A 20,698-nucleotide genomic window follows, 5' to 3' on the forward strand; every position below is an offset into this window, starting at 1 on the left:
GTTTTTCAAGGAAGCCAAGTCACTTGGCGCCCTGCTACTGACCCAAAACTTGATGGCAACACACCTGATTTCTCTTACAAACTGATCTGGCCTTTTCTGAATTTGTTCCTCACACAGCTGTGTGCACAGCATTTTCTTCACATGCTTTGTTAAAAATAATATTTACACATGAAGAAAAAGAAAGCCCATAATAATAACGACATCAGCAACCACTTGAGAAATATTAATGAGTGCTACCAACAGCACAGCCATTCACTGGCACTGAATAAAGACAGCAAGTCTATAAGGCCATTAATATCCCAATTTTTAATTTAACTAAATATTTTTATTATCATTTTGGCACAATGATGCTACAATACAGCAGCATTATACAACCATTTTAGCATCAGCAAGAAAGTTCAATGAGAAAAAGAGTGTGTTAGCAACACAGACTTCATGAATGCAAGTAATTTTCACTGTAGGAGAGAGGTAAAATGTTTCCTTACCTCTCTTCCACATCACCATAGAGCCTACAAGGTCAGAGAGTGACTGAACCTGGGACTGGGCACTGGACAAGCACATGAAAGGATGGCTCTAAACCCATATGTCCTAGAAATACAGCTCTAGGGCTTCAACACCTGCTAGAAATCCAGTGGCATGGCAGAGATAAAGCTAGAGTAAGAAATGTCTGCATTGAGAAATACAATTGTTGTGCAGTCTATGTTGCTTTAATGTGAGCTCCTACTTTACTGGATTTTATGTAGCAAAAAGCATCTCCTGCTAATTTACTGCAAAGCTTCTCATACTCAGCAGGAGCTTTATAAAATATCTTTCTTCAAAATCAGGAAAGTTGAAGAGAAAATCTATTCCAGGAACAAGTAGAGCACGTGTTCTACATTACCTGAAGGGCCAGGGTAAGGAGTGACCCTTGATTGTATCTTAGTAGAAAATGTCATAGATTTCTTTTGAAATGCCATAGAGTTCTTTTGATAATACATACATACTGTTGGGACAACACACATTGGACAACACACTAAAGTTCCCCTTCGGGATGGATAAATGTAAGCAGTATTTTTTAGTGCAGGTGTTGGTGCTTTGTTCCAGTGAACCCACGATGACAAGAGAAAGTATCAGATATCACATCGAGTCCTACAGATTCCTCTCATATGAGCAAATCTCATTGCACTGGCAGGTCACACTCCCATACATAACTCCCACAAGAAAAGGTGTATAATTGAGAGCAGTTTCTGAGCCCCTCTAGAATTGCCTTTGGTGGGGAGGAGAGGAGGGAAGAAATTGTGAATTATTCACAATTTTCACTTTATCCCTAATCCCTTAATTCTGTCATTCTGAGGGTAAAGACTTTTGCTTAATGGCAGTGCCAGAAACAACAAGCTAGAATTGCATGTTTATGAAATGGGGCCTTAGTTACTTATTAGGATCAACTGAGCTTGAATTAATGTTGGCTCACTTTCAAGAGCACTGAGTGGACTGAATAAGCATCACAGTTTTAAAACTCATTAATGGTTGTTTGTTGTATATGTTTAACACACTAGAAACATCAAGCACATTAGACTATAGTTTTCTTGTAAACATACAGAAGTAGAAAAATATGGCTAATACAGAGTTACATTCTTTGGACTTGTAGTTCTACTTACACCAGTAGATGAATAGATTCATGTAATCCTGAATTTAATAGGACACATTATGCTCCCAAATCTGAGTTTGGCTGGGGTGGACACATCACCATGTTATCAACTGTGCTTTTATCTCAGAAGATAAGTGCGTGTATTACAGGTGATCAGGCAAAACAGGGGAAAAGTAGAGTGCATGTAGAAATGCAGGTGTAATGCAAGTGGAAAAGAATCCAGGCCATGTAGAGAGTAGCTGACACTGTAGATAGCACGGGATGGGAAGATAAAAAATTACTGCTGAAGGCTACTGAATACCAAAAAATAAGTCCACATTTTGAACTGATAAAAATGCAAGATACTTGCTCCAGATGACCTGTATGTGATCTGAAACATGGGATGGACAACCATTCACACAGTTTTCATGTATTTTGCGCATGAATTCTTAAAGTACTTAGATTTTTAATTTGAGGTTGTTTTTTGTTGTTGTTGGTTTTTTACATGTGTAAGGGTCAAAAATGCCTAAGTTTGCCTGAGTTTGCATTTCTGAAGATTTTACCATGCAAGGGATATTCACATAGAGGCAAATGTGTCAGATATCAAGAAATCAAGTTTGGCTCCACTATATTTCTGTTTCAAATCAGGATAAAGCTTTGAAAGCAAATGCCACCATCATCACACTTACCATCCTCTGGTTTGCACTTATAAGAGCCTCAGGGCTCACAAGCTGGGTTATGAAACTAAACTGGAAGATCCACTTCAGGGGTGCATCTACTGCACTGTGACAAGTTATGAGGATGAGCCTCCAGGTCCAGATTGGAAACAGCTCAAGACAGGGCACTTGAAATGTGCTCCATGCAGACAGCAGCTCACCAGCACCAATTGCTCAGCTCACACAGGCAGAATGTGGGAGCAGTGAGAAGGGATACAAAGTGTGACCTGTCAAGTTAATCCTCTGATTTTAAGGCCAGTCCTAAAATCTGCATCCTTGACACATGAACCAAGCCCCTCCTGAGCTCATTTCATCCCTATTGAAGGACAGTAGTTTACCAAATCAGACCACAAGAGAAAAACCAAATTGAAATTATGGTCCCAAGGCTAAACATGCTTCTGAAAATAAAACCTAAACAAACTCAGAGATTTGACTGAAAACAATGGCACTAGCAACAACATATGGCATAACAACAACATAATAAAATAAATATTACAGGATATGATTTTTCATCAAAATATTCAAAACATTTTTGATTCCAAGCACTAATCTTGTCTGAGCACAAAGTTTTTGCTTGGTTGGTTGGTTTTTGTGGGGGTTTTTTTGTTTGGTCAAGTTTTTTGTTGGGGTTTTGGGTTTGGGGTTTTTTTTCTTTTTGTTTTTTTTGGGTTTTTTTTGGGGGGGGGGGGGCAGAGGGAAAGAAGCCCCATTCTTTCATCCCCAAAGTAAATGTAAGTAAGGCCAGACTTACCTCAAGATGAGACACATGCAGAATTAATGTAGTCCGTACAGGACACAGCGCTGTTATGCATACTCTTGACTATTTTCTACCAGAAGAAGAGAAAATTCTGCCTATTCTAGGCTGCATGGCCAGAAGCTTCAGGGAAGGAATTGTCATCTTCCTCCTCTTCTGGAAAGAAGGGAAACCTGCTACCAAAGATGGTTTCATTAGTAAAGGCTTTCAGTCAGCATCAGAATCAGAAAAGGAGAATAAAAACCTAGTTTAAAATATCAAATAGATTTACTCTTATTCTATACAAAACACTCATAGGCAATGAAAATAAGGAGTCTGTGGTACCTTCCCAAACACAAGTTGTTGTATTAGGATCTGAAGGCTGTGCTCTCCCATTTTTCATCTCAAAGAATTTTCTTTTCTTCAAAGAAAACAAAAGCTTCTTGTTCTCCCTGCTATTCTTCTGCACGTGTCAGAACTATCACCTGAAGAGAGCTGCAGAATTAAAACATTGAGAAGAATGGGAAAATGGGAAAAGCATACATCAAATTGTAAATATGAAAGAATATAGTAGCTTTTAAACTAAAGCAGGTTTATCAAAACAAGAAAAACAAAGGTTGCTAAAAAATCTGAAAAAGGTGATTAGGGTTGTTTTATGCAACCAAAAAAAAACCCAAAAAAACCAGCATCATTCAGATTTCTCATCAATTAAGAGACATGATGACAACAAAACATAAGTGCATGCAGAAAATTGCGCAGAACAATAAAAAAAGGCAAACATCACCATCCTGAAAATGATTTAGAGACCTAAGGCTTTTTGGAATCAGAGTGGATGACTTATCCACTCTGCAACATCTGAGTAAAGAAGCAGATTTCTTGTGGTTAAAGGGTTTCAGAAAGGATTCGTCAGACCCAGCATCATTTTGCAATCCCCTATAACATTGATTTCTTCATAAACTCAATTTTAATCCCTCGTGGTTCTGGCAGTAATAAATCACTGCAGTTTAAAAGAAGGTCATGTACACATTTTCATATTTCATACACAATCCTGTTGCACAAAAGAAACTATCTGAGGTAATTTGCTTGAGGGTTGTAAAGTCATCAGTTCACTTTGGATTGACTTTAATATGTCTCCATGGAATACTCTCATACTTTTCTCCTTCAGAAGGACTCTGTACACTCATTTATTCCCTAACTACTTTCAGTAAGGCCCAAAACTCATCCAAAATTTCACAGACCACAAAACTTTCTCTTACAGGCAAGCATTTTACATGAGTTCACAGGATCCTCCTCACTGCTGACTCTTAAGTGGCATCTCTAGGTAGCTCAGCTACCCATGTAGTTTGTAAGGACACAAAAGTACCTGGAGTAAGATACAAATGCCGAGTACCTGCACCTAGTAGGAATCCCCTGATCTCCAGTATTACCCCCTGGGAGCTTTCATCCCACTGCTTCAGCACAATACAGCCCAGCAAATCCCGCCCTCGGGTGCTCAAAAAGGCTGCTCAGGTTATTACTACTTTATAAGACCAGCACAAGGCAGAATAACTGGAAACAGTATGCAGGAACCTCAGAGTCTCAAAGTGACCAGGTCATGATCAGCAGGGCTCGTGCTGGACAAGAGTTGAGAGTTTCAGCTGTATCAGACCTGGCTCCATGCTAAGTCAGTCCAATACTTTTGCTCCCCTTGTGCCCTAGGGAATCTCTGTTATTCTGGTTTTCCCATCAGCCGTGGCACATCAGTGCTTTGTTAGGGAGAGCTGTGGGTGGTACTGCACACACAGAAATGATGTCTGCTCTTGCAAGGCAGCCACACAGGATCACTCCAGCACAGAGCCTGAACGTGAGCGTTCTGTCCCTGAAGTATTTTCATTCCTTTTTGAGTTTAGTTTTAGCTTTTGATCTCCAGGTTCTGTAACTTTTAATCAGAGGAAATTACTCTGTGTCTTGCCATTTACTAATAATTTTGTACAATCTCTTACAATTACTACTGGTTTTGTTTGAAAATATGGTGCATTTACTAATTTATTTATAAATTATCACCTAATGCATCATATAAAATACAAACCAAATTTCTGTATTTCAGGAGTTTTGGGGTTTTTTTTTTTTTTGTATTATCATATAAACACATCTGCTTACATTCTTATTACATTTTTAGACCCACAAGAAAATCAAACTCAAAACAATACCGTAAATGAACACCAGTACATAGGATAGGTACTATTTTAAAACAGAGGTTTGGATTTCATAATTTAAGTGCCTTTTTTTTTGCCAGACCAAAATACTTTACATGCTACTAACTTGAGCTATAACTTTTATTGTGGTTGAAATCCTGAACCCTCCTTACAGCAAAACTGTCACGGTCCATGCTATAAACCCCAGAGCTAGCAAGAGATTAGGGGCCAAGGGGATTGCTCCAGACCCCATTTTCATGCTCCAGAGAGGAGTTATTGTACTATTTCTGCTACTGCTGTCTCCTCGCTTCACACATGGTCGAGAACCCTCCCTGCTCCCACTCTCTCACGCCTCCAGCCAGTCAACAACTTGTAATAAAAAGCTGATGCCAAAAATTAGAATCATAACCATATATTGAAACACTCTTCTGAAGTGCTTACATCCCCAAACCCATATGGACCCAGCAAAGGATGTCAGAGAGAGAGAGAGGGGAGAAGAGAGAGACGAGAGCATCTAGCTGAGAAGCACGTGGATTCATGCTAGCAGCAGCCCAGCAAGCTGCTGGAACTGATTTACCACTAAAGCTGTTAAGCAATGACTGACTTCTTCCAATTATTGGTTTTGCAAACAATAATCAGGTTAAAATTAGTCATCTGGATATAAAACTTTGCTTGAAGGATAGGGAGTGCTGTCCTGTGGGAGAAAGGGAAGAGGGAACACTCAGAAAGGGGAGACATGAGAAAGCATCCTAGAGGTGGGAAATGTGTTTTGCATCAGGGCAGAGCTGCAGGACATCGTACAGCACACTTTCAGCTCACTCTCTCACCTCAGGGACTGCCAAATGCCACTGTGGTGACAGCAGGGATGAGCTGGATGCCAGAGTATGAGGTCTGGGGACATGTGCACATAAAAGAGGGAGAGAAAGAGACACACAGAGATGGAAATTTAAAGGCAGACATTATAGTCTCAAACATATACTCCTGTTTTGCATGACTTTTCCTACTCCAGTCTCAGTTTGCAATTACAGACCAAAATTAACAATCTACTTTACCATCTGCACATATATTTCTTTAGATTTAACCACTGCACTGCAAGCAGGCCAGTCTGTTTTAAGAAATATAGCCTCATTGAGAGCTGATGGATCAAGAAACAGAGGTACAAAGGTATGGGATAACATTTTCAAAAGCAAGGGGGGCAGGTCCTGACTCTGGGGTGACCATCTAGTTTACCACAAACCAGATACTTTTTTTTTTCAAAACTTTGGTTTCTGTGACTGTAGCCAAATAACAAGAGAGAAAACTGGAGCCTGAGCACAAATTTCTGGCTCCTATCCTTTTCTTAGACCACCATGCTGGATTACCACCACTGCTAACAGCACTTCCACTGAGAATTGGCAGCTGGGCCCCCTGACAAAATATGGAGATACGCTGATGGGCTTTGAGCTGAAAACACTGAAGTATTTGCTCCATTTAATAAAGAAAAGCATCTAAATCTTTTAAGTTGAAAGTTCTACTGGGAAATAAGCAATAGCAATTGCTGTGTTCCAAATGTCAAGACTTCCATCCTTCTATAAATCGTAGGCAGGGCTCAAACACAAGGGGGAAAATTCCCAGCACAATCCTGCACACTGCACACAGCACAGTTCTGGAAAAGGATGGCACTGAGCAACTGCATTATCCATACAGTTTTCCAGCCTTTTCACATGCCCAAAGAGAAAAAAGCCTGCCCCAGGAAAGGAGGAGATTTTACTTAGCATAGTAAAAATTAAGACACAAATTATGGGGAATACTTGTACAAGAAGAATTCAGCTTCCTACACACTTGGAAGTATGACTGACTAGGAAACAATAATAGTAGCTGTTCAGAGATTGTACCACCCCTCCTAATAACTCTGTGTTTCTTTCAGTCTGCATGATTCTGTATAATTTTGAAGCCTATTAGAGGTGAAGGAAGTGAGGGCACTGACTATAAAACACAAAGGTCAAGACACAACCCCTTCCCCGGGAAGTCCCTCCACTGCAGATTAATAGCTGTTTTGACAGTTTAACAATTAAAACATTACTCTAACTGTGCTCTGATTTTACACATCTTCTCAGCATTATGGAGTGCTGCATCCTGGACTAAAATGGAGGGTGTTGGCATTTTTCTCAGCCATTCTTGAATTTTTACCCATATATATTTTTGCTTTTAGTCAGATTTTCTTCTTTTTTCAGCAAGTAAAAAATTTTAAGCAGACAAGCAACAAGAATTTCACAGCCCTTATTTTAAAAAGCATATAGGAAATCAGGCTCTAAAATCCACATTTATATAATTAATGACTCCTAATCAGAGGAAGTCCTAGTAAGGTTCCCTGATGTGCTGAAAGACAAAGATAGACAGCACCAAGACTGCCAGGCTGACCTATACTGATCTCAGACAAGAGACTTTCACATGAGGCTTCTTGCCCACAGTGTCACCACATCCTGCTCCTCTTTGTTCCACAATATAGGAGACTTCATTAGATTTGCAACCTCAAGCTCATTTCCATTGCACCTCATGGCACAACAAAACACAAGACATTGAGCACCATACTCAGATTTCATCAGGAGAGAAGGAATTGGGCTGTGAGCTGACGGAGTTGTACAACTTAGATAAGTGCAACAAAAGAAATCAAGTGTCACAGCATGCTAAAGCCACCCTGAGAATAAAGGGGATCCAAACCAAGCTGCACAGATCACTGATTGGATCCCCACAGATCCAAATCAGGATCTTAGCTGCCCCACTGGTTGGCCTTTTTAAGAGTCAATGCTTCAAACTGTGGCATTGGGACTCAGGGAAGAATCTGTTCTCCAAAGTATCAGACCTAAGTCACAATCTGTGACTTGACTCATGGTCAACTCACTCAGACTTCAACCAACCCAATTATTTCTCCTAATTGCACCTCTACTGGAACTGTTTCCCTGTCTGAAGCCCCAGCTGAAATATGTCTTTTTAGGGCATATAAAAGAGTCTGCTTATTCGTATGCTTCACTCCTTTGAATGTTTTAATTTCCACTGATAATAACATTTTATTCCTTGTTTGTTCTCTACCTCTGAGAAAAATCTGTGTTAGCACTAGGATCTTACTGATGATGGAGTCCTGCTCTCAGCTGGACTCCTCTTTCAAACATTTTCAGAGTAAAACACATTGTAAGACTCATATCTAAGTATTTTTTGCAAGGATTCAAGTTTGTAAACTTGCACCCAATGTTCTGGTTTCAAAATAAAGCCATAAACATTTTTGCATGACCAAATAAATATCAATATTAAGACAGAAGCAGAGGAACAGTACATATTTAGATAAGCCAGAAAGGTTTCAGACAGTGAACATTTGAATCAATTTTATACCTACAGCTTGAGCTAAGACTAAGAGCTCAATCTGTAGGACAAGCCCCAAAGCAGTCTTTGATCATAAAAAGTTCACTGTGCTATATCCTTCAAGTAAGTATAATTCCCCTTCTTCAGATCTCCTCAGACCTTGTGTATAGAAGCTCGTTTTGTTTGATCTGCTGTATAAACACAGTTGCACATTTGGGGTTAAATACATCTAGGAGGTATTCCTGCATCCTGCTGGCATGGACATTTCTAAGCCATTCCCTACAGAGGATTTGTTCATTAACACAATTCTCTCACTTAGTGTTCCATTGCATTGGCTTCAATAGGAGAAAAAAAAATCCAAATTTTTCCAATAGGATGCTCCTAGAAGCTGAATGAGGTTTAGACAGTGGTTTTTTTTCAAGCATACTCTCCAGAAGGCAATATTTTAGAGAGACTGAGTGCAGTGTGAACCAAGGTAAGCCAGGCTGGAAGACTCCATTCACAAGGACTGGTGAAAATCAGTCCTTAAATACTGCTTTCAGAACTTTATATTTATGAACTTCATGTCTGCATACTCAGAGAAAAAGATAGTGGAATTTCAAAAATCTGGAAATCCCATAAAATTACTGAATCCCGCATAGCTTCTGTTCAAAAGTATAAAGTTACTGCAATTTTTTTGACAGTCCTGTCAAAAATTTGTGAACAAGTCTAGTCTGAACTTAGCAAGAGACACTTCCTGTGCCTGAAGGACCTAACAGCAATCCTTGAAGTTTGGAAAATGTCTCAGCATGCAGCTCCTCCACAGAGAGAAGCTGATGAGAGTAGCATAACCCTGCTGAACGCCAAGTCCTGTGAAAAACCCAGGAGCTCAAACACAGCACTGATGGTTTCCAAATTCCCTTGAAAAATAAAGTTAGCTCTTCTGAATTTCCCCTGCAGTGACAGGCAGCTCCAGAGCCATAAATGATTGCTGATGTGGTAAGGAAGTCACAGTGATTTCAGGAACATTAGGAGCATGACTTGGGAAGGCGTTTGGGAAGCAAGCTTTAGCATAAAGCACACTGCCTCTCCAGACTTCCAACCACAGCCCCTGTCTGCCAGCTCCCCAAATGACATTTAGTTATGCACTTTTCTAGCAATTCATTCTCTTGCATCTGGAAGGACACTGTCATACTAAGTACACTCTGTTTTCACCACACCTGTGTGTCAGTGTGTGCAAGAGCACAGTTATTCCTGATACAGTCTCACAAGGACAGAAGACAAGAGAGCTAAACCAGTGAAGCACTTCTGTGTCTTTTCTGACTGGTCATGTAATGCAAGTGTACAAATTTGACCTAGTGGTAATTCTTGAGGATGATGGGATATGTGTGGATAGTTTGACAAAGTGGAGGGAAATCCTGACTCCATTCCTCACTCTGCTGTGGGTTTCCTACATTACCATCTACAAGAAAAACCCTGCAGGAAGAAAAATCAGCTGGTGCCTTGCCTTTGACATCAGGAAAGGTATGATGTTATCTTTGGTGTTATAGAAAATTATTTTCTGTGGAATAGAGATTATTATAAAGTGCTCCTCTGTTTCCCAGAGGTCTCCATAGATAAACATCAAGAACTGCTGCGATTACACAGTCAGACAAGGAAAATGTAACTGGAATCACTTCTTAAAATTAACAGAATGAACACTACACATTCACCTGCTTTTTAATTTTTTTTTTTTATGGCTTTGCCTACTGTAGTTCAGTAATTTTGTTTCCAGTGCATTTTCCCTAAGTTGTCTTCATGTGGCACAAAAGGTGTTGCTAAAGACAATGCCAGGCTAGAAGCAGTCATCTGTTTTCTAGCTAAATCCTCCTACAAAGACAGCAACTAGCAACTGGGATGTATAGCAGCTGAAGCCGTAATGGGGCATACGATGTTTAATTGTGCATATGTGATACACACTATTTAGCTTTCTCATTGTTCCATGCAGCACAAAGAAATCCTCAGGAGGTTGAGAAGGGTCATATCCATGGCTGAATGAGAAAATAATCATTTAAAATTATCATTATAGGCCTTCCTCCCGCTGACTTAGCTGGGTGAACCCTAGAAGATTTAGAGTTCAGGTTCAGTTCAGATAAACATCCAAAAGTTCACAGGTTTACCCAAACTATCTGATCTCTGGAAATCTCCAGAACTGCTTTTCTTGAGAGTTTTCCTGCACTTCCAGTTTTGGACAAAAATCAGAAATTTAAAAAAAAAAAAAAAACCCCACAACATGAACCAAATATTACAGAATCTCAGCAAAACTCATGTTACACTTTGAAATTAATCATCCATTCACATAGATCTATCAAGTGTTTTGATGATTTTCTTTTAATATCAGCTTTTATGGTTAAATCAGAGCATATTTATTTTTTCACCTGACTTCTCCCAGTCTATTCTACTCATTTTTACCATAAGATCTTTGTGAGTGGAACCCAGAGCAAGTGGTAAAGGGAGGCTCAGTTCTACACATTTACAGTACATCTACCCAGCACATTAAGGTTTTTCAGAAAATATCTCTCCATCTAAAATATTTATTAAAGCAGAGACTCAGGGGTAAAGAGAAGAGACAAGGGACAAGGAGTATAGTGAAGTAGTTTACAAAGTACTGACATTGGTAACAGATATGCCTCCCATTGGCACATGAGCTGCTGGTTTCCCTCTTTGACACTGATATGGAAAAAACATCAGCAGCCACACTATCAGCAAGAACATGACCCTCTGATCGGCCGTTGTTCACTTTCCCAGAGCAGACTTCCATCTCCCAAATTAGCTGTGGACAGTCGTTTTCTCTGGTGTAAAAATATGGTTTGGATCACTTAAGACAGATGATCTGTATCAAACAAAGAACACATTGCTTGGCAGTACTTTCCATCATCCTCTCCACTTGCACAGCCAGAGAGGAACATGGGCACCCTTGCCACATGCCCATGTGCAGGCTGTGCAGAGCCTTCCTCCTCACTGAACACCCTCCCCATTCACTCAGTGATGTGTTGTATCACTTGTACCAGGCCAGCAAGAAGAAATGCCTTATCCTACCTAGTGGGGAAAAAACATCTCTCATAATTTGGCACTACCATCTGAGTCAACCAAAGGCCTACAGAGTTCAGTCTGAAAATACCTATAAGGAAAAGGGGTATGTAGAGTAATTCTTTCCCTGCTGCATCCATCCAGCTCCCAGGAAGATACCAGCTTAGAGATTTCCTGAACTGAGACTTGGCACCTGCACCATCATGTTTGATAGGAACTCACAAACCCATCCTCTTATGATTTGCCTGATTCCTTCCTGACCTGCTGATGATTTTGTCCAGGACAAGATGCGTCAGTGAGGTCCACAACTTTATTGCACCTCTTTTTGCTTGTTCATAGTCCTTGTTTAGTGAGAAACAATGAATATAGAAATAGTTCCTTATTTAATTTCTCTATCCTTCATTCACTCTTATGGCTTTTAAAAATAACTATCATCTTTCCCCCACAGTCATTCTTTTCCAGCCTAGAAAATCCATCAAGTCCTTTGTCATGTAGAAGTCACTCCATACCATCCATATCTTTGGGGTTTTTTTCTGAAAATCCTTGGGATTTTTAAATTAAATGTTTTCAAAGTTTCACATGGAAGATCAGGTGTGAATGTTCTGTGGCAGGATGCTCTTGCTCTATACTTTGATTCCCATTCCCCTTCTACCAAATCCTAACATTCTATATGACTCTGACATCATTTTGAGGTGACATTCTCAAAGACACCTGAGGTGTTTCCCCCCAGGTGGGAGTAGCAATTTCCTGCTAGTCATGGCATATATATAGTTTATGCTAGTTTCACCACTCTTCATTTATTAAGATGAGAAAATAAGCAGAGAAAAGAGATTCAGTCATTCAGCATCCTAATAGTATCTACAGTTCTCCAGGGCTGATTAAAGTTTAGGTTTTCCTGAATAGCTTTGTGTCCTTAACAAATCTTGTCCTTTTGCTGCTTGTCCCCATTTTTACATCAGGAATAATTTTAATAACATGGAACAGATTTTTGTCACAAACCTTCCACTCCTGTGGTTGCCATTCACTCTATTGCATCATTGTGATGTTCTAGATAATATGGGAAGTGTTTTCTTTTTTTTCACCCATTTACTGGAGGCTTTCCACATCCATCCTCATGAAAGCATGAAGTACCTCTTAACTGACATGAGTTATGAATTAGAAGAGCAACAACTTTCTCCATCTTACCTCTTGCTGGGAGTCCATCAATACTATGATAAATTAGCTCTTCAAAAAAAGGACCTGTTACAGGAAGCTCGGCTTCCTATATATATTTTGTTTTTCTTGGTTGTTTAGTTTTTTGGGTTTGTTTTTGGAGGTTTTTTTTTTCAGGCAAGTTCAGCGTTTATCTCAGGCTTGCCTCCTACCATTGGCTCAAATGCCTGAAATTATCCAACATCCCAGAAATGTTCTCAGATTTTTGGTCCTGTCTCTCCCCTCCTGCACAATAAACCTTGGGGCTGCTAAAATTTCACACTCTCCTGAAAAAACCTCCCAGTCAATCAGGCAGCTGAAGCTCCCGTTTGCTGCACCACTCCAGAGAATTGTGTCTCACGGGGTGTGTGCAGCCACTGATGAAAGGCAGCAGGTTTGAGCATGAAATCCGCTGTGGCTGTGGCAGCAGGCAGGAGTGGCTGTCCCGGTGTGCTGGTGCTGGGGAGGAGGAGGGGCACGCCACACATGAATAGCCAGGCACACACGGGACATCTTCTCACCAGATGGTGCATCAGACCTGCTGGAGCTCAACTCTTAATTAAACTAAGAACTAAGGGCCCCACTCAGTCACAGCATCAGTTTCCTCCCAAACAGATGTCGGCAAGACACCACAAAAATTGCATTCAGTGCAAGCCCAAACCCAGGCTGAGGGTGGCCACTGCCCAAGCCTCACGTACCATCTCTGTCAGGATAAAAAGTTTTCTACAGCAGTGAACTGACAGCCCCTTTGTTCTGGGTCATCATGCCCTGAAAGCCCCTCTCTCTCCTCCATGGCAAACCTGAAACCAGCACTCCTGCAGCACAGCACTGTTACTAACCAGGTACAGAAAACAGCCTGAACCAGAGCAGGAAATTGTCTGTAGAGTTTATTCAAAGCTTCCCAAAGCCCCCAGCTACCTTAACTTTTCCTAGCAGATCATCACACTGACCAAGATAACCTAAGTGCTGAAATCCCAGAGGTGCACTGAGCTAAGAGCAAGCTGGCAGCAGGTGTCACAATGGATAACCTTACTAGGCATTTGGAAAAAAAGGATAAATCTGCAAAGCCTTCAAAAGCCTCTAGATAGTGTTTTCAGTAGGTGAATGAAGAGAAATTAAAAGAGACCCAGGCCAAGCTGTATGGCAGCCTTATATCTTTGCCTCTGGATTGCCTTCAATGCAATACAATGATTTTAGGGAAGTGAGGTCCATAAGGCCCCAAAGAAGCAATAATGATTTAGTTTATTTGGGTAAAACCTGAAGCCAGCAGCCTATCTGTAGTTTTATTTGTCAAGCAATGGTAACAGAGTAGTACAGATTTTTATATCCTGGGCATTGATTCAGTGTCAAATATTTAATGAAAAAAAAGCAATAAAAATAAAAAGTAGTTGATCCAAGGACTGGCAGTGACTGTATCCAAGGATCCAATCCCTCTCTTACCTCCAGTCCCCTCCTCTCACTTCACCCCAACTTTTCCCTCCCCCTCTGCCTTTCTCACTTGGAAGATGTTATTGTTTAACATGGCACATTCCCAAGCTGCTAGACCAGGACAGTAAAATTATTCACTGACTTTACTGTACTCTTCCACCAGGCACTAATTTTTTAAGCTTTCAGCTCTCCTTTCCTCCACCCCCACCTCCTCCATTCCCCAATGAAATTTGCCTTTTCCCTTCTCTCCCTCCCTTTTTGCTAGGCAGAATCTGGAAAAAAGAAATCAAGGCCAAACTCAACAAAACTACTGCTGCGTAAGAGCAGTCCTTTTTCACACACAGATGGTCAGTCAGAAGAATGAGCGCTTTATAAGACAAACATCGTGCTGGTCTTTGCGATCCTGTTCCCCTGGACCTCAGCAGGAGTTTTTCATCACCAAAGTGGATAATAACTCTGTCAGACACCTCATACACACAGGTATTAATAAAAAAAAAAAAAGAAAATACTGCAGTGACTGATTTTACAAGAAACTGGGAATCTTAATGTGATGGCTAAAAAACGCGCACCATGATTACGCACAACCAATAGCTGTGTCAACAGGGGTTTATGGCAGGTTGCTAATCAGCAGGGAATGCACTAATGTATACAGCCATGGTTTTGCACTTTATGGACAACATTTCTGTGGCCAAAGTCCCTGTACCATTGCATGGCCATAAGCATGCAGACATTGTGTGCTTGTAAACACCCAAGTGTCCATAGGTTTCTCCGTGTTTGCACCACAAGGTGCCAGCAGGTACTCATGCCTTTATTTCTTAAATTTGGTCTAATATACAAATGGGCTTAAACATATTATTATAAAGGAAAATTTAATTTTCCCCAGACTAAGTTTTGATGACAAACAAGGTCGATTCCCATCATTGTTATTCAGATTTCAGACCCTCAGCTTTTCTTGTGATAGATCCATAGTGTCAAGACCACATCTGAAAGACACAGACAGCACCAGCATTGGCTAACCCAGAAACACAGCTCCCTTTGTTTAAAACAGAAAAATATTTTCAGAATCTCTACATTTCCCTACAACAAAAGAAGCAACGCTAAAGAAAATCCCTGCAGGAAGCTTGAAGTAGAAGCTCTGTTCTAACAGTTAGCTTTCTTCCACAAATGGAAATTCATAACACTTTTGTAACCCAGCATTTTCAAATTGAAATAGAATGAAATTATGTGTGACCTCTCGCATTCCTGCTTCATTAGTCATCCCCTTCATTAGTCAAATGAGAAGGGGCAGCAGTTAATGCTTCTGCTCATGACAGAACTGCTCACAATAACATATTTGAGAGCTATTCTGACATTAAATTTACAAAACATGCTCTGCATTTAATCTGATTCAATAAGAGCAGAGAAGAGAAATGCTGTAATCTCAGAAGCTTTAAGATGGTTGCATTCCCAAACAGAAGCTGATGTGTGACATCCTTTTGTCACCAGCATACCACTGCTCATGAACCACTGGACAGCTATGGTGTACGTGGAAGTACAAATCCCTGCTAAGGACCTATGCTTTCCTGGGTACTAAGCAGTAACCAGTCTTCAAGCTCCCATCTCCATTTTTTTCATTGAATACAGTGGTAGGAAATACCCTCTTTTCCTACTCTGACTACCCTATTTCTCCCATCCCTCCCTTCACCAGTCTCTGTTTCAGAACCATTTCTTTGCACTACTGAAGTTTCTGAGAAATGAACACCATGAACAACAACACGCTGGTGATTTGTACTCTCCCCTGGTGCAAAATTAATTCAGGATTTTGTTCAGGAGCTGCCAAAGATCAGCGCATTACCATTAGAGAGATGCACAGACAAAGCTATGAGTGGAGATTGCCAAGAAATGGGCTTTGCTGCGCCCACCTCAGTTTGCTGCTGTCAAGCCTTCAGATTCATTTTCCAAATATAATGAAACAAATTAAGTCAGCCTTTTCAATATCAATCTCATCCATCATAAATTAATTTTTAGGGGCATTTTCCCATGGATACAATCCAACTGACCTGAATTCCATGCTTCTCTTTTACACCAATCTTAAAAATTAACAATAAGTGTTCAAAATGAGATCTCGTACAAATGGAGCAGAGAATAAGATTTAGGAAAATAAGGTTAAAAGTGTTTAGAGACTTGGGGGAAAAAGTTTAAGCAGCATGTGTCTGAAAGTAACAAAACTTTGAAACAATTTTATATTAATACAGCAAAAATAGATTAGGTATTAACTCACAATTCACATATAGTCCTGTTTTCAATCAGTCTTTTCAAACATGTAGACACTATTTTTTAATTATTATTAATGACAAGTGCTCAGACTGCACGACAACAGCAAAACTTTTATTAAAGAGAGTGAGAGGAAAGGAGTAACTTACCATAAAGACAGGTTTTTCAGCAACACATATCTCAGTCACTCCCAAAACCATGGATGGTGCTGACCTCTGTGAAATAGAGGTAGGATTGGTCTGGGGAGGAGGTTAGCAGGCCTGTTCCTACACAAAGGAAATAAACTTTTTAATTAAGGATCAGGGCAGGAAAAAGTAAAAGAAAAAGTAAAAACCAACCAAACAAAAACCCAATAACAAATTTTCCTTTATAGAAAAATACATGGTGAAAAGGAAAAGTGTATATTTCAATGTATATTCTCACTTTCCTTCTCCACATGCCTCAGTCTGACAATCTGAGTTTCTCCTCCTAAGAGCATCAGCTGCAATGATTATCACAGCAGCAATTTGTTGACGGCTAAAGGAGAGGAAGGTCTAAAAACACATAGGGTCATGCATCCTCAATCTCCCACATTTATCAAGCCAACTTTAGAGAATTTTATAACACAAGATGAGCTCCAGAGTATTTAACAGGGACTTGTGTGTTTTCTTTGAGAGTTTCACTTTTGCCAGGTTTGGTTTCAAAATGTTTCCATCTTAGCATGAAAATAGGGGAGGGTATAAACCAGCCCTGCAGTGCTCTGGCAACCTTGTGCCAGTCAGAAACGTCTGTCTGTGAATGATCTGACAGGGGCAGAACCCCAGGCTTATAACGCCAACCAACAGACTTCAGTGCTCTCACTGGAGGCAGGTTTGATCCCTGGCAATCCAGGATTATTAGGGCTGTATTTTTTAAGCAGTACAGGGAATGTATTTGGGCTGGATTTTAACTCAAGAAAACTCTTCTGATTGTAATGGCATTAGTACCTTTCTAGCTTCCCCCTTGCTCCCTCCCTGCTTAGTTCCCCTGCCAGCAGCTCCCCACCTTGTCCTCCAACACACAAAGCTGTTTCTCCATCTCAGCCTCAGTCACATAAATTGCTCTGAAAGGCAGAATCCCCAGGCTCTCACGAAGCTCCTGCTGAAATTAATGAGACTTGGCACCAGATTATCTTATAGAGAATTATTTGCAAGAGCAGCACCTTACTTACTATGGGAGAAAACACAAAAATCATTTCTCCACTGACAATTTTTGTCCTCAGTTCTAACTTTTACACAAGTCAGGAATATTTTTTGCCTTATATCTGACTTGACAGTAACTAATACTACTGTGAGAACACACCACCTGACTTTATATGATTTAGGAAGAGGAAAGAGAGCAAAGATAATAGTTTCATTATAAGTTTTAAGTCTCTGTAAATCTCTCTACATTGAGCCATTCCTGATCTCCCAAGAGGGACTCTCCAAACACTGAAGCCATGCCTATTTGGCAAGAACTACAGACAGGGATTTCTTTTCTAGTCTCCTTCGTCTCTACAGAGGGCAAAAATCTTGGACAGAAAACTTTGGCCCAGAAGCCTTTTTCTTTACTTGCAGCAGTTAGAGGCACAGTGATGGTTTTAATAGAGTTCTGTAATGACTCTATTGCTACTTTTTATGACTATTTCTTGGAGCAATAAAGTGGCAGAGGATTCAATTATACTGAATCACTAACTTTTCCGCAGTGAAGAAGAGAGCATAATTAGTCCATGAAGTCATTTTCATTCAAAGAGTAAATACATTTCTAGCTCCTGCAAAACACAGTAAAAATTCTTTCTCACCTGTGTGCTCCCATAGCCAACATCAGAAGGAGAACTCATGTTGCCCAGATATTTGAGGAGTTATTTGAAATGTTTCCTTGACTTCAATTTTGTGATATTCCTGCAACTGTTGCTCAGAGTGCCTGCGACAGAGCCTAGCCATGCTCCCTGGACCACCCAAGGATGGTTCTCCAGGGAACCACAGTGTTAATGGGCAGCTCCACAGCCTCTCCAGGGAACCACAGCATTAATGGGCAGCCCCACAGCCTCTCCAGGGAACCACAGCATTAATGGGCAGCCCCACAGCCTCTCCAGGGAACCACAGCATAATTGGGCAGCTCCACAGCCTCTCCAGGGAACCACAGCATTAATGGGCAGCTCCACAGCCCGGCTTCTCCCACCTGGGCAAATATGAAGCAGCAACCTCCCAAATCACATCCAGAGGATAAATGGGGTCTCAGGTGGGAAAAATTACCTTCACAGGCCTTGGAAAGGGTTAAGGCTCCTGAGCTAGGTACTTTGATTTGATGACAAAAGCAGGAGAGGATGTTCTGCTCATAGTTTTTCAGCAGTTTTCATAGTTCTGCAGTAGTTTTTCTAATGACATAGTTTTTGCAATATAAAGGGAATGCTTTTTCACCATGAATCTTTATAAAGGATGTAGTCTGAGACTGAGAGACCTGTACAGGGGCTGTGGGGTAAAACTCAAGTTCCACTGAAGGAAACTGATAGTTTTAACCAAAGATTTCAATGGCATTGGGATTTCTCCTACTTATCCCCAAACAGCTAAGTTTATTAGCATGAGATTGCCCTAGCTATTCAATAGAACATTTATTAACTTCAGTTTTTGTGTATCTAAAATCACTATCTAAGCCAATCACAGCTGTCTGCATGATTCTCATTTACCAAAACCAAATAAGTTTCCACTACAGTTCAGCACTTGCTACAGCTGTAGCTGTGACTTGGTTCTGTGTTATGCTGTTCTCTAGTAAGGCATGTCAAAAACACAAACCAAAGAGGAAAATTATTTCATTTCCAAAATAAATAAATGCTTTTGATCAGTACTAATACATGAAAGGCAGGTATTAAAAGTTAAGAGACATGTGGGAAATTGGTTCCTCACAAAGCTTCAATTAGCTTTCAAATTATCTCTCACCCAGTGTGTACAAATACTCCTAACCAAACTTCACTGAAAAATGGATTCTCAATACGTTTATTTACCTAATAGTTAACACAAGGATAACAACACACATACAAATTTAAAATAAAAACATATGTGGGGATCTTTTGCCCCAAATAAGAATTTGAAACAGATGTGCTCTTTTAACTGTATTTCTTCACCCAATGCTTTTCTCTTCACTGTTTGTATCTTTAATGTATTTTTTTTTCAAAGGTACATAATAATTTATTTCCCCTTTTATCTGACAAGCATAGTTTTCAAATAACATATTCTATCTTTATTTCTTGCTGGCAGAAGTCATCCATATCAATTGGTGTTTTGCACAAAGGGACCTGACTGCAGTTCAACTGTAAGCTGGGATGCTATTTTCATTAGAACTGCATTTAAAAATCAACATAACAATGTTGTAGGATGAAAACATTATAATATTCAACATTGTTTCCACAAGTTTTGTATTCTTAAATCTTCTATTAAACTCATGTTTTTATTGGACACTTCCATTCCACTTCTCTCTGCATGTTTTCAATAGCAGTGTGTAATGTTTAGAGGGATAAATTAGCTGCAGCAGCTTTTCAGTCCCAAAACCAGAAAATTTTGGAAAATATATCAGATGTCTCTTTTTCTCCTCAAAACTTTAATTGTAGCTTTTGCAGAAAAGCATTAAAAATTCAGTAAAGCAAAATTTCCTGGAGCAGGGAAGCACAAGAGTCAGCTCTCTACCCAGTGGGCCAAATCTGCATGAGCTCTGCAAGATTCAGATTTCAGGCTATGCTCACCTACACTGAAAGTCAGGAAATACTCCTAAATTTCTACTGGACCTAAATGGCAGGATGTGGGTAGCCAGGGAATGCAGGGACTCTGTTTGAAGGAGGTCCTGGGCTGGTCACCACCAGGTCCTGCTTACTCCAGCATCACTGCTGAGCACCTCAAAACTGAAGCTTATTGATAGAGCACCACAACTGAAGCAGCAATTAAAATTTTGTGTTAATTTGCAATAAATTAATATAACCAAAATTCCCCATTTCAAGCTGGTTTACCCATGCCCAACCCATTTAGGAAAATCCTTATCTGTTCTTTTCTAGTGTTTTCATTCAGTCTTTCCAGTGTACTTGGTACATGACAGGACCATCAACTGCATGGCTGCTGGCATCTTTCACCACTGGACCCTGTCATATCCACCGTGAGTAATCTAACCATGAGTGAAAAGAAAGTGTCTTCTTTTCTTTTTTACCATCCTTACTTAAAATCTTTCAGAT

At 40.2% G+C, this 20,698-nt stretch overlaps 1 long non-coding RNA gene across 2 annotated transcripts; it reads right to left on the reverse strand.

Moving 5' to 3' along the window:
- Positions 1-2,322: 2,322 nt before the first annotated feature.
- Positions 2,323-17,056, reverse strand: LOC140683594 (uncharacterized). Of its 2 annotated transcripts, none has more exons than XR_012054765.1 (3): positions 16,635-17,056; positions 3,401-3,550; positions 2,323-3,249 (listed from the first exon to the last, which is right to left on the reverse strand). It is a non-coding gene; the product is annotated as an uncharacterized lncRNA (long non-coding RNA). The 2 variants fall into 2 exon arrangements; XR_012054764.1 differs by having other exon boundaries at positions 2,323-3,252.
- Between the last annotated feature and the right edge of the window lie 3,642 nt (positions 17,057-20,698).

Source organism: Taeniopygia guttata, chromosome 3 (assembly GCF_048771995.1).
Source record: "Taeniopygia guttata chromosome 3, bTaeGut7.mat, whole genome shotgun sequence".
Classification (NCBI taxonomy): domain Eukaryota; kingdom Metazoa; phylum Chordata; class Aves; order Passeriformes; family Estrildidae; genus Taeniopygia; species Taeniopygia guttata.